Source organism: Rutilus rutilus (genome assembly GCF_951802725.1).
Source record: "Rutilus rutilus genome assembly, chromosome: 4".
NCBI lineage: Eukaryota > Metazoa > Chordata > Actinopteri > Cypriniformes > Leuciscidae > Rutilus > Rutilus rutilus.
The window spans coordinates 22,365,472-22,379,966 of record NC_140212.1 but is presented as its reverse complement, the minus strand read 5'-3'; positions in this window follow the sequence as shown (position 1 = coordinate 22,379,966).

Below are 14,495 nucleotides of genomic sequence, written 5' to 3'. Positions count from 1 at the left end.
GCAATGCAGACAGACTCCAGTATGTTGCCAAATGTCCTTTTCCACACATCAGATGGGACACACTACAGCTGAAGGAGAAATTCCTGTTTAAATGGTATTTGTTTCTATCATTAGTGTGTCTTTTGTTCACAAATAGCCATAAAAACAGATTAACATGTATATACTAATAAAGTTAAATATATGAATGCACTAATTTGCATGCAACCTCAAACCAGAATTCTACACTTGTGGTATTTTATTTAGAGTAAAAATGTTCATTTAAATTCAACAGTACTCGATGAACATTTTTTGGAGCATTGAGCAGACTTAATGTGTATTCGAGGCATAAACACTTTAAAAATGTGCTGCATCTAAATTAAAACAATGATTCAATAAAATATGATTTAATATGATTCAAGCAATCTGATGTCATTTGCTTCCACCAACAAAGGTACATTTAAAGGGTTGGATGAAGTAAAAACAACTGCACTTACATTTTCAAACCTGTGACCTTGGCTTTGCTAGCACAATGATTTACTTATTTTGCTCATATTTACATACAAATTGTGCAATAAATCAGGGCCTTATCGTGTTTAACATATCTTGACATCTGTGTCTCCAACTGATACTTAAATCAGATTGCAAATAATTGACCTGAGAGTTTGTGGTGGTTGATCACGTTAGAGTTTTCTGCATTAGATTGCATTTAGATGCCTTTTCATGTAGAAATGGGAACCAGTATCTGTGGTCAAAGCATCATTGAGATGTACAATGTGAAGACTGTAGCTCTGTGAATATCATCCAGTCCTCAGCAGACAGCGCAATCGCTCTCAGTACAAGAGATCAACACAATTCTCCATGGCAACCAGGAGTTAGTAAAAGAGTGAGGAGAGGAGGAGGGAAAACAGGGAAAAGGTTTATACACCGCTGCTGTCACTACAGCACAAACAACAAACCTCACACCTTTACAGTGTAAAATAAAATGTAGCTTCTTCATTTCATTTCAGCAATTTGTGTAGATTAAATTTGCTACAATGAAACTGTATTGTGTATGGGTTGTCATTATATTGGTCATTGATCACCATGTTGTTGTTTTCTTTTCTTTGAAAAGTCCACTGGAAAGGTTGCAGAATCTGATTTCGGCAAATGCAACATGATCCTGGATCAACATTTTTGTTGATCCTGGAACAACATTCCAATCAACCAATCAGATTTGAGGTATAAGTTTACAGTTTATGTCAAGTTTAGGCTTACAACCAAGGTTTCCATCATTTTTATGTTTAGGGGTGGATATGTTGGTCCAGGATCAACAAAATATGTTGACCAAGGAACGCAAGTCAAGTCGGCAAAATCAGGACGTGCAAAGGTCTAAAAGAAGAAATGAAGATAAGACATATAAATACTTAAGGAGTATGGCAAAAAGAGAAGAATAAAAGTCCTGTTTTAATCAATTATTTTGTTTTTGTGTAGCTATAACCTATTTTGCTATATCATCCTTTTGACATGAACAGTTTTCAGATGCCTCAGGAATGGCAGTTGTTCATCAGTACCTCCTTTTTCCTGGTTATATCCCACTCTTCAAAGTGTACATTAAACAATGTTTGGGGAAGTTACAGCAGAAATCAACATTTAAAAGAAGGTCCAAGAGTTCTCTTTTCATCTGAACATTTTATTATATATTTTTTTGTAATTATATATATATATATATATATATATATATATATATATATAATTGACCATATATATATAGAAACTACAATGATTTATAGTACAGTTTTATAGTAAAAAAATGTTGCTTAAATGTCATGAAAATACTTTTAATTCAGCAATATACATATCGAATTTGGGGTTAAATGTGACCTGTTCGTTTATTGCTGTTGTTTGGTAGCAGTTTGTATTGTGAAAAGCACTACACATAAAAAAATAAAACATAAAATGCATTGGATTTAATTCAAGGTCAGACTGCATTAAAGAGCACCTCCCCACAAAACTCACTCCTGTTATCTGACCATGCCGTGCTTTCTTCAAGAACGATAAACCCATTATAAGTGTGTTGCATGACCTTTCATAAAGTACTAGAACATGTTTTTACAGGGATCAAGCAGATACTCTAAATTCCCCCTCCCCCCAAAAAAGAGCAATTATTTCAGCTGCAGCTTTATGAATAAACCAATGGAATGTAATTAAACGTAGATTCAGGAATACTCTCACGACCGAGTGTACATGAAACAAATTCCTCCGAGTATTTCTTCCTCGTGTGGAAACCTGCTGATGTGGACCCTCTGCTTTTTGCCTAGCAACAGTCGCTAGTGTACTACACATCTCTGACAGCCCTGTTCCTCATTTCATTTCAAGGATCCTCCTCAGAGCTCATTTCATTTTGAAAGGGTGATCACATTTACGTGAACGCTCTTGAGGATAATGGGTCCTGTTCGTAAACTCCCACAGATCCCCTCACACAAACAAGATCTGCGAGCAGCATTTAGCTTCCCCGCATTCGTTTCAGCAGAAGGACAGCTGAGGAGAGGTGCAGTCTTCCAGTATGAATGTAGCACCCCTCCTCCACTCTCATTCATGAATGCACCGGGCCGTTATATAACACTTGTGCTCTATTTAAAAGAACCGTAGCAATGAAGATGGGCAAGAGACTCACGCGGTGCCCTTCAAGATGAACGCTGGAGCCCTAGGGGCTGTTGGGTCAGACCGCTAGGTGCTATTATTAGCTGCGTGTCACACCACAACCAAAGGAAATGGAGTAGAACTGACAGATGTGTGTGTGCATTCATTGGTAATGTGCTTTTGTGTGTGTGTGTGTGTGTGTGTGTGTGTGTGTGTGGTGATTGCATCATGAAGCACACAATGGCCAGATTTACTGCACTGCACCATTCTGCGCTAAACACACAAGACACATCATTTACCTTGTTTTCTACAACGTATTCAAATTAGTTTCTGTCCCAGAGACTGCTTAGCTGAGCGTACACATTTGACTTTACAAGAGAATGTAATAATGTCGTCATTGGTTTTATTTTTAGGTCCCATGTCTGCTGGGCTCCCATGGGAGTCCTGTTGACACACAAAAAAAAAATATCTGTAAAATGTAAATGTAAAATTACCACATTCGATCAGATTTATTTTTATTCTCATTTAATTCTCTTACAGAATTTATAAATTCTCATACAATTCTTTTTTTCTTTTTTTTTCTTTTTTTGTTAAACAATACTGGCCAGCTGGACATAGTACCTGGCTCAACCATGGCATGGGGCAAGATTATCTGTTTTTCGACCAATGGCAGATGGGGAGTGATCAGGAAACCTTTTTGTAAACAGTCATTATTTTTTGTGCAATTCAATTTGGTGATGAAAGTGATGCCGGTTTTCTTTCTTTCCTTTCAGGAACTTTAGCATTTGTAGGATTCATTTAGTTCTGGACCCAAGAATTAGAGCACCTTGCACAGCCCTGTGGACTGTATGGTGCCCTCTGGTTTGCACCAAACCCCTTAATATTGGGTTTCTCCATTGTCATTCTCATATGGGCAGATCAATCACAGCAAAAATCAATCAATGTCAGCAAAAATAGAAGCATTTGATATGTGATTAGCAATGGAGTCATCAAAGTGTCAATGAAAGAGTTATGGAGGAAGCATATTGGTAAAAAATATTTGTGATGTTTTTACTGTCAGTAGCTGTGTTTACATAGACCCTAATAATCCGTTTGTAATCAGGCTGGCACAGTTGCAATAAAAAATCCACATCAATCGGAATTGGTCAAATCCGATTTAAATTTCATTCGGTTTGTAAGGGGTGGTTTAAACCTTTTCTAATGCGTTCGATAGGACATGTAAATATTTGATCGGATTGAAAACTGAAACTGGAAAATTCTGTGCAAGTGTAATGATGTAGATATGGTGTAAATTGACGCATGACGCATAGAACAAGCTGTTGATGAATATAGTGTAATAAAAATGACTGGTGTGTTGTTGTAAAATTCTCCTTCCATCATCGGTAAAGTGGTGCAGGACAACGTTGTCCCAGCAGTCCTTGCTTCGGACTCTCATCCATTGCTGGATGTACTGCTTGATAAATAATAAGAAGCACGGCATAAAGCTTCATGTGCTCATTGTCTCCTAATTAGGACCCGAAATAGATAAATATTAAGTCTGATTTTTAAAACAAAGAAAATGTGTAGTGGTAGGGGGATTTAGCTATTATACGTCAACAGCAGGATACTCTATATATTAGTGAAGTGTACGCATATCAAAAGATCAATTCCGATTTGAAGCTTGTAACATTAACACACACATTAACCCAATCACTTTATTTAGTTTTCATGTAAACACTGTGTTCGGATCCTCCCCGCCCGCCCCGCAGCACGGTTATAAATAGGGAAGTGGATGCACGCACCACTTGTCTTTCGTTTCGGAGTCTTCATGAAGGTGTCTCTGAAGAGTGTTGATTCATTAAACGAGCGAGTGTGTCGGTGCTTTTACTGGAAGTCTCTCCTGGTACTGGTGGTTCTACAGTGCGAGTGCAACGGTGGTCGTGAGTCTTCAGAGCTCTCAACTGCTGTTTTAACAGCATTCCTGTTTGTGTTTGTTTGTCTGACGGCCGGTTGAGGGCGAAGAAAGTGAGTGCTTCACTGGTACAGGCTGCACCATCCCTGTCAGTGTTGCTGCGATCATTCCCCTGTGTGCTCCGCACTGGTGAGAGTTTTTCATTTCCTGAAAGAGCAACACGGGTGCGTTTGCGTCTTTAAAAAAAAAAGATGTAATTCCACCCATGCGCTTCTGGATGCGGTCGTTGCCTGTCCCCCTCTGACAGTCACATTAGTTGCATCACGTGTTTGGGATTACAGCATGCTGAAGCAGATTTTGTGGATAGTTCATGTTCTCATTGTGAAAACATGACTATTGCGGTGTTGAGATCAAGACTCGCCTTCGTCCGCAAAGGTGGAGTCCCCATTACCACGCCCCACCCTAGGGTGCCGTGTGGGATGGGTGATCAGAGGATCATAGTGATGGCTTCCCCGCCCGGTAACCAATCCCTGTGGGCCCCTCACTCCTCTATCACACCGCAGCCAGTGGAGCCCCCCGTTGTGCGCGCTGGTCACTCTTTAAATGGGTGAGACCCATTTATGCTCTAAGGGTATTCATTTAACACTGCTTTTGCTGTGAATGTACTACAGGGAGACTGACACTGATTCTGTGGATTTAGAGAATGACATGCTGGCTTCACCTCCAAGACCCTACACTCCTGATGGTACCCTAACTCATACCTTGAAGAATGCCTTGAATGAATGTAAAGCAATATTTTTTTCTTATTTTATCCTTTCCATTTTTACAGTTGCAAAAAGACCTTGTGGATGTTTTAGAGGAATTCAGGGGGGGTCAATTTAGACCTGACCACCCATGTCACTGTTGTGGCCCGCCAAAGAAGAGTATTACATAGTGCGTGTGTTGCTCTTCATAAATCCTACTTTGAATGGCATAAAATACCATCCATCCATCCATCCATCTTCTTCCGCTTATCTGGGGTCGGGTCGCGGGGGCAGCAGTCTAAGCAGAGATGCCCAGACTTCCCTCTCCCTAGACACTTCCTCTAGCTCTTCCGGGGGGACACCAAGGTGGTCCCAGGCCAGCCGGGAGACATAGTCCCTCCAGTGTGTCTTAGGTCTCCTCCCAATGGGACGCACCCAGAACACCTTCCCAGGAAGGCATTCAGGAGGCATCCGGAACAGATGCCCGAGCCACCTCAGCTGGCCCCTCTCGATGTGGAGGAGCAGCGGCCGAGCTTCTCCGAGTGACCGAGCTCCTCACCCTATCTCTAAGGGATCGCCCAGCCACCCTGCGGAGAAAGCTTATTTTGGCCGCCTGAATCCGGGATCTTGTCCTTTCGGTCATGACCCACAGCTCATGAGCATAGGTGAGAGTAGGAACGTAGATTGATCGGTAAATCGAGAGCTTCGCCTTGCGGCTCAGCTCTTTCTTCACCACGTCAGACCAGTACATCGACTGCATTACTGCAGAAGCTGCAACGATCCATCTGTCAATCTCCCGTTCCATCCTTCCCTCACTCATGAACAAGACCCCAAGATACTTGAACTCCTCCACTTGAGGCAGGAACTCTCCACCAACCTGAAGTGGGCAAGCCACCCTTTTTTCGACTGAGAACTATGGCCTCAAATTTGGTCACACTCGGCTGCAAACTGTCCCAGTGCATGCTGAAGGTCCTGGTCTGATGGGGCCAGCACAATAACATCATCCGACAACATCAAAAGCAGAGACGAAATCGTGTGGTCCCCAAACCTGATACCATCCGGCCCCTGTCTGCGCCTAGAAATTCTGTCCATAAAAATTATGAACAGAACCGGCGACAAAGGGCAGCCCTGCCCTCTAAACTTTCCCAGGGAGGCTGAGAAGTGTGATCCCCCTGTAGTTGGAACACACCCTCCGGTCCCCCTTCTTGGAATAAAATACCAAACATTGAATTTGTTGGTGAGATAGTGGAAGATTATAAAGGACCACGTCGAGAGTTTTTCAGGTGATTACTGATTTTAAAGTTTTTACACCCAAAAAAAGTTATGATACTTTCAGCATTTAGGGATGTATGTGTTTTTATGAAATGTGACATCTTGATCTTTTTTTTAAAGAATTCTCATGAGCGAAGTGCAGACATCCCTTGGCATTTTTGAGGGGAAACCTGGAAACTTACTATTTGCATATAATCAGGATGCACTGCTGCAGAACAAATACTACAATGCAGGAAAGCTGGCCTAAATGCCTTAATCAGCACCTTTTCCAAATGATGTGTGGTTGTACAATAGACCTTAGCAAGTTTGACCTAGAAACTTTCCACGACACAGATAACTGGAAAATGTACTGTATTAATAAATAATAGTAAAACGTGTAGTCTAATCGGCTTTTGTGATTATGTCATGAGTAGAATATTTTGTCATAATTATGTATTTTAACAATGTGTTTATCAATTTTAACTAAATTAAATTTTACAATGCAAGACCACAGTGGAAATGTTGGAGGTCAAAACAGAACTGGGCAACTGGATTGCTGAATGTGGGTTCCCCAGCATATATTCTGCATTACTTTCTGATTTTCCTGTTATTTACCAACAAGTAATCACCCACTACATGTGCCACAGGTTGGGCATTTAAATGTAATGTCATGTGCATATTCTATATATTTATATATGTCAATATATGGTTGGCTAAGTATTAACAAATACTAGTTTGGAATTTTGACAACTTCATGTCTCTAGCAAGAGTTCTTCAAATATCATTAATAATGTTATTTTAGCCATAATACACTTTTATAAGCACATACATATTCTGGTATGATCACAAAAAGATGTTTGAAACGCAATTAAATACCAACACCTTAAAAATAATTGTTTTCATTTTAGGGTTTCCAGCATGATACAGCAATTCATCGCCGGAATGAATGCTTGTGGCCAGATGTGGCAAGTTGTCCAGAGAAACCGGGAAACCTTTGCACCACTATTCACACATACAACTAAAAAGTTGTCACGGAATGATATGCGAGGACTCTTCGACATTAAATGGAGTCCGCAAGGCAGCAACAAAAGAGATCAGGAAGAGGACACCATCTTTCTTTGGGAGTGGTGGTTGATGTCAATTGAAAGTAAGTAGCCTAGTCATTTGTGTAAAATGCATTATGCAAATGTTGCTATATGATGTTTAATCAAGATAAAAAAAAAAATTCTGTTTATATAGATAACGAGCTAGATGTTACTTTGGAGGATATGCTCATTTTTGTAACCGGAGCAGATTCTGTACCCCCACTGGGTTTTCCACACAACTGTGAAATCCAGTTTTATGACCAAGAACCTGGAAGCCAACGAATTCCATACTCTTCCACCTGTGCCCTCATTTTGTACCTGCCAAGAAGCATTACAGAAGAGGCAATGTTTAAAGACTTAATGCTGATGGCTATTAAGGATTCTGTGGGCTTTGGGAAAGTCAAAATTTGTCATAATGTCTATGAGTGCATGTTCCTGATACACTGTTTGAACTAGTGCAAAAGCGTTTGCTGCAACTTGTTGAAAAATGTGACCCTCTTGGTGAAGACAGAGGTTCGCTGGGAATACCCATTCTCTAAAGAGTTCTGGCTTTCCTGAGGCAATAATACATGTATGGCAAAATTTGTCATATTGTCTATGAAGACATGTCCTCCTCGCTTTCATGTATTAGTTTCTTTTTCTTTTTTTTCTCTGGGTAGAAATTGTTGTTCTCCAGTTTTATGCAGCAGTTTATTTACCATGCTAAGTGTTTTTAATCATTTGTAACCTGGCTTGTCCATACTTTTTTTGTTATTAATATTTTATGTTGTGTTACTGTAAGCTATTGGTCCAGTGGAGGTCTCCAATAATACGGGTGAAGGTTTGTGCACGTTTCTTGTCTTTCCTTTTACGCAACACAAGATTAAATGAAATACATTTTCTCATATGTTTCGACTCGTTATTTCATCTGACTCCATAAATGAAAAAGGTTTTAATGATATCTGGGCATCATTAAAAGTGAACGAATGTTTGATTATTCTTTTTTAACTCTTTAGTTATGTTTTACCCGCTCATATTAGGAAACTATATCACTTAGGCTGCATTTACACTGCAGGTCTTGATGCCCAATTACGATTTGCTGACTATATCCGATTTTTTTGAGGACCTGCTTACATCATCTTTTAAAACTGACCCGTGTCCGATATTTGCATTTACACTATACACTGCTGAAACAACTCAATGTAGACGTTCTGACCCAGAAAATGAAGTAAAACAGCTCGATATGCAATGGATGCAGAAGCAGACAAAATGATTATAGTGATGCGCGGATCGCAGATATATCCGGGGGGGCTCTGCGGATCGGGCGGGTCAAGTAATAAAAATTAATTTCGGGTGGATCGCGGGTGGATATGGTAAATCATTATTAACGAAATATTAACTACATTCTCTAAAATATGAGCATGTTCCATTCCAGTTTAAGTTTCAAGGGAGTAAAGCCTGTTAAAGGTGCCTTATGTAAAAATAAATAAATTCATACTCCACATTCCATACCAGATGGGGGCAGTATACCTCCAGAAAGTGAGTTGGTCTACTCTAGAGTATGAATATCTTCAAGCTACTCCCCTTCACCTTTACCAGTGAATATGTTCATATTCGTTTTGTTCATATTACATTTTTATTGTTAGTTTGAATTACATTAATTTGACAGACAGCATTCGCTGATGTTGACCAAGCTAGCGCCAACATAACCAGAGCTTCCAACTCTCACGCATTCACCGTGAGACACACGCAAACACTTTTCACACGCTCTCACCCCACACATCAATTTTCTCACGCACAGAAAAATCGCGAAGCAAAGAGGACACGGAGACCGACAGACTAGACAGAGCAGGTTAGTTATGATATAAAAAAATCTCAGCTCTCAGATTCTGTCAATTAAATACCGTTTTGGCGCTTGTAAATGTTACACGACAGATCCCTAGCGCATGTGAACCGATCATCTCTACTAGCTAATAGTAAAAAAATCACGAACACTGAAAGATACAGTAACGTTAGGCTACAACTTACCAAAATGTATTCCTCATACATAATATCGACCAATCAGTGTTTTTTATCATCGTGAAGAGGTCAATAACACAGCTGGAGAACAATTATGTCAGATTTACCTCAGGAAAGCCATTTAATAAACATAATATAGGTCACGTAGTTGGCAAGAAAAAAAGAGCAATAGAGATTGTGCTATGTGTACTATATTACAATACTGTATTTATGAACGTTATATACGTTTATCGAACAGCCTTCGATACATTTCTATGTTATAACTTCCCGAAAATCTACACAAACATATAAAACAAACTTCTAACGAAATACTAACAGCATCTTACTTACCAATCCAAACGAAATGTTGCAAGTTCGAAGTCAAACCTCATTTTTTTCATGTCCATTAGTTGTCTCCAGCGATGGAAAGCAGTGCCAATGTTTACTCTGGTTCTGTTCCTTTTTTATCATATTTTATTTGAATGTAGTAGTGGGCAGTAGGCTACTTTCCACACGATTGACATCAGGTTCAAGTACGCCCACAAGCCGTGCGAGTTATTCGTGTATTGCATGTTTGGCTGGTGGTTATGTTGCCGGCATACCGCCTCCCATGGCCGAAACTGGTATTACGACACCTGTCGGGCCGTGGCTATTAATGCTAATGCTAATTGAGGTTGATATCTCTGCAGCACTATAACTTGACATTTTTTTAATGACATCATCGCCCTTATTTCTTCTCATTCTTTTGATGCATGTAGCTCATTTTTTGGATATTTTTACCTCAATTTTTACATAAGGCACCTTTAATGCCATTAAGAAAATGAATTTCTGTCAAATAAATTTTGTTTAAAAAAAAATGTTAATTTAAAAGCAGCGCTCATTCATCAGTGCATCATCAGTGATGATCATCCATTTATCCTCACGCGTAACAACACATAAGAATAATAGTAATTTGACCATTGGGTGCGGATACTTAAATCAGAGAAAATTATTGGTGCGGGTGAGTGGCGGGTGGATGATTTGTTTTTGGCTGTGGATTCGGGTGATGTTGGAGCTCATCCGCGCATCTCTACTGTAATTATCCAGTGTTTTGCTTTCCGCACTGTTTTCAAAGGTCAGCAAAACATTGCTTTTGTAAGGCGGGAAAAAAAAGAGCCTTCTCTTCCATTGCGCCATTAATAAGTCATGTGATCGCAGTTGGTGTCCACCTGAGTTGACGTCCCTTTTTTAATGACGTATGACTCACATTTACTGGGGAATATCCGATTTGTCTGCTTACATGGCAGACACAAATGCACGTATCTGATTCATATCTGATTTATTTCCACATATGAGTGAGGCCTGAAACTGATCTGGGAATATCGGAATCCATGTGCTTTTTTCCTGCTTACACATTCACCGGTCATATCCGATCTGTGCCACATGAAAAAAATCAGAATTGGGTCACTTGAACCAGGCAGTGTAAATGGGGCCTTAGAGGTCCTTGCGTCTTTCGCAGGTCTCACGACACAATCTCGCCAGTTTTGGGTCATCAAACAGAGGTAACTGCCTATATACCTGAGATTTGCCGCATTTCATGCTTACACAATCAAAGATACTTTTGTATAGCCCCCATGGTTTTGCATACACTTGAATTTAAAATAATGTTTACTTCAGTAGAGGTAAGGCCACTGCTGATATGAGATGAGAGTTGACCAATTTACTTTTCTCATAATAGCTCTGGATTGGCCAAGCCATGGTCTCCCACGTACCCTTATCTAAAGTAACATTAAATTAAAACAGAGGTAATTAGACACACCCAGATTTAGGTTAATCAAACAGCATTCGCTGCCCTAAACGGAAATAACTTGTCTCTACAAACCAAGTACACTTGAATCGATGTCAAATCTTAGTCGTCACTAATCTGACGCAAACTTGTGGGAATATACGAATCCGATACTCTACTTGGGAAAACAATCTTAGAGTCAGTCAGAATAAAATCAAATGTTTACAATTTATTGACCAGGTAAAAGAGTAATAATTAAAAATCCATTTGATATAATAAAATCATCGGTCAATCAAATATAATAACAATAATTCAGAAATCGAGGAATTAAAGAAACATTTACCTGGCAATGAAAAACTACACACAGCGATTGTGTGGGAAGTCTACCTACAGACTCCACGAAACATTTGCCCATTTTCCTTATAAACCCAGATAATTCAATATGCTTACCAAATGCTGGTGTCTGTCATTATAATTAGATTTTGGTCCCCTATTGAGAACTGTGAGATCAGAATTGAATGGGTTCTTGTTTTACATACAGGAGGTAGTTTGAATGGAGGATCTGGGGGAGGGAACACCTTTAAGAGACACATCACTTTTGTCATATTTTATAACTTCTTTTAGCTTTTCATTATGGTTGGGAGAATGAGATCATTTTACCAGGCGCACTTTAAATGATACCAAACATGTATAGTTACTATTTTGTACATACTTAAAGGAGTCGTATGTAAGATTGTGGCCAAAACTGGTACTGCAATCACTTTCAAATTACTGTAGAGCGGTGTATCAGGCCAAAACACAACATGACAACATCAACATCAGTTGAGGGCTGCAACTTCACTTTTTAAATGACAATATCCTGGCCGGACTACTGTTGTCAGTGATATAAGTATTTGAAATGAACATGATTTCTTAATGTCTAGTGACATATCAGGGCCATTTTATGATTAATTGAAATGCATTTCTTACATACAGCTCCTTTAACATTGCATAGGTTTTCAGTGAGTTTTAGGTGAGGAGGAGAAGGGGGAGATGGTGAGAGTGAGGTGTGAGCTGCACTCTTTGGTGTGTCTCGGATGTTTCTGTTACATATTATGCAAGAGAGAGTCTTTGTTTCCTCGAGGGGTCGCTCAGGCTTACTGGCACCCGCCTTACATTACTTATATTAAGCATGTGAGCAACTTAATTCATCTTGGCTACAGCTCTTTAAGTTGTAAATAAATGTATTCAAGTCTATCCTCCATCGTTGTCTCCGTACATGAATATTTTGAGCACTTAGTTGCCTAAAGCCCATTAACAGTGTCTGTTGTTTACACTGAGCACAAATAGTTTGCTTTGTTGACTGAGGATAATTAACTCCGCCTACCAGTATCTGAATAGATCTGGAATGATTTGCAATAATGCAAAATTGTGATAGCGCTATAAAAAAATAAAATAATTTAATAATAATAATAATAATAGTTTTTATGAGCATAGGCTATTCGTAAAATACCTATTAAAAATACCACAAGGTTTTCTAACCGTTGGCTTTCTCCATATTTGCTTCATTCTTTTAAATGTTACAAATTAAAACGTTTTTAGTATGTGTTGCAGACCATGAGAGCGAAAAGTGCATTTCTGAAGATTCCACATACCGCTGCTTCAAGATATTTAAATTTTAAAAAGCTTTTTTTTTTTTTATTACTTAAAAAATACAATACAATTATTATTTAAATACACATTTAAAAGAAAAAGCTAATAAAATATGTGGCATTATGGAAATACATGCTTCTCCCAATTCTTTATTATTTACCCATAAAAATAGGGCATGTATTATAATAATACGAGAAAATGTTTCTTACCGTTTTCTCATGTATTTTTACTGAGACATTGCATTGTGTTGTGTTTTAGGGTTAACGGAAATTTCTGTAAAAAATTACTGAATAATGCCTTGGCAAAAAAATTACCATTACATTTCCATCTTTAGCCCCTTTTTTTCCACAATGGTCCACTAAAAATGAATCTGAATCTGTGATAAATTAACTAATATTAACAAATCAAACCATACTGTAAAGTGTTAAAACAAATAATTTACTCAGAACACCTCTTAAAATGAGTCTGTAAGTGTTCTTACCCCATTTAGCAAGAGTGGTTAGCAAGATTTAGCCTTTCAGAACATTATTGTCAGGCTATTTATATGACAATGTGTAGAAACAAAACAGTTATACAAAAAAGTTATTTAGTTTAGACTGAAGTGAGGTGAAACCAGAAAAAAAGTGCAAAGCAAGTTGTTAGCTTGCTGCTAATTTTATTCAATTGTATATGGTAGAAAATTAGACTATTAGTTAAAATAAACTTTTCAATGCTACAGTACTTTTTTTTATTCTACTTTTTAATTTCAATGCTACAGTACTTTTTTTATTCTACTTTTTAATATAGATGAATACCTCTCTCTTCCCTCCCTAAGAGTCCCTGTTATCATGAAGCTACTCCTTACTGATTCAACTGCCCTCTTCTCCTCCTTCTGCCTGTCCCTCTGGCCCTCATCATTGACAACAGAACAAGCTCTAGTTCTGTGATTTTCTGTTTTTCTTTTGTTGTTTGATTCATATTAACAGCATATATAGCAGTCGGTATTGTATATTATGCTGCTTTCATTTTAATACACAGATCTAATATACACATGTAATTTCTTTTCCTGCTGTTTATATTCACAGACATAACCGACTGTGTTTATGTGAACTTTGTGTGTTTTTGACACAACCTTGTGTGTATTTGACAGTTTAAGCGCAATAAGATGTGAAAGAAAGGATTCAGCTACAACCGGAAGTGGCGCAAGTCTTGCAAAATCTCAGCACAAATTATAAACAATTCTTGGAGATCTGGAGAAAAAAGTAATCTTAGGGGTTTCGAGGAGGACGGCAAAGTTCGTCATTTGGACAAAAGACCAGGCTTTTTGGTGTGGACGATGAGTTTTCTTAGCTCTGAAATGACAAGATTTCCCAGAGACTGCAGCATTCCTCACAAAGACACCAGCAATCCTTACAGAGACACCAGCAAGACAAAGAAAAGGCAAAATTGTGGGAGCTTACTGCACTTATCTCAATTATCAGCTTATCTCACTTAAGATCTATAGGATGAGCCATTTCTAAACTCCTTGACTGTTCGACTGAGCAACCTTTTGGAGGATGTGAGGCCTCATGATG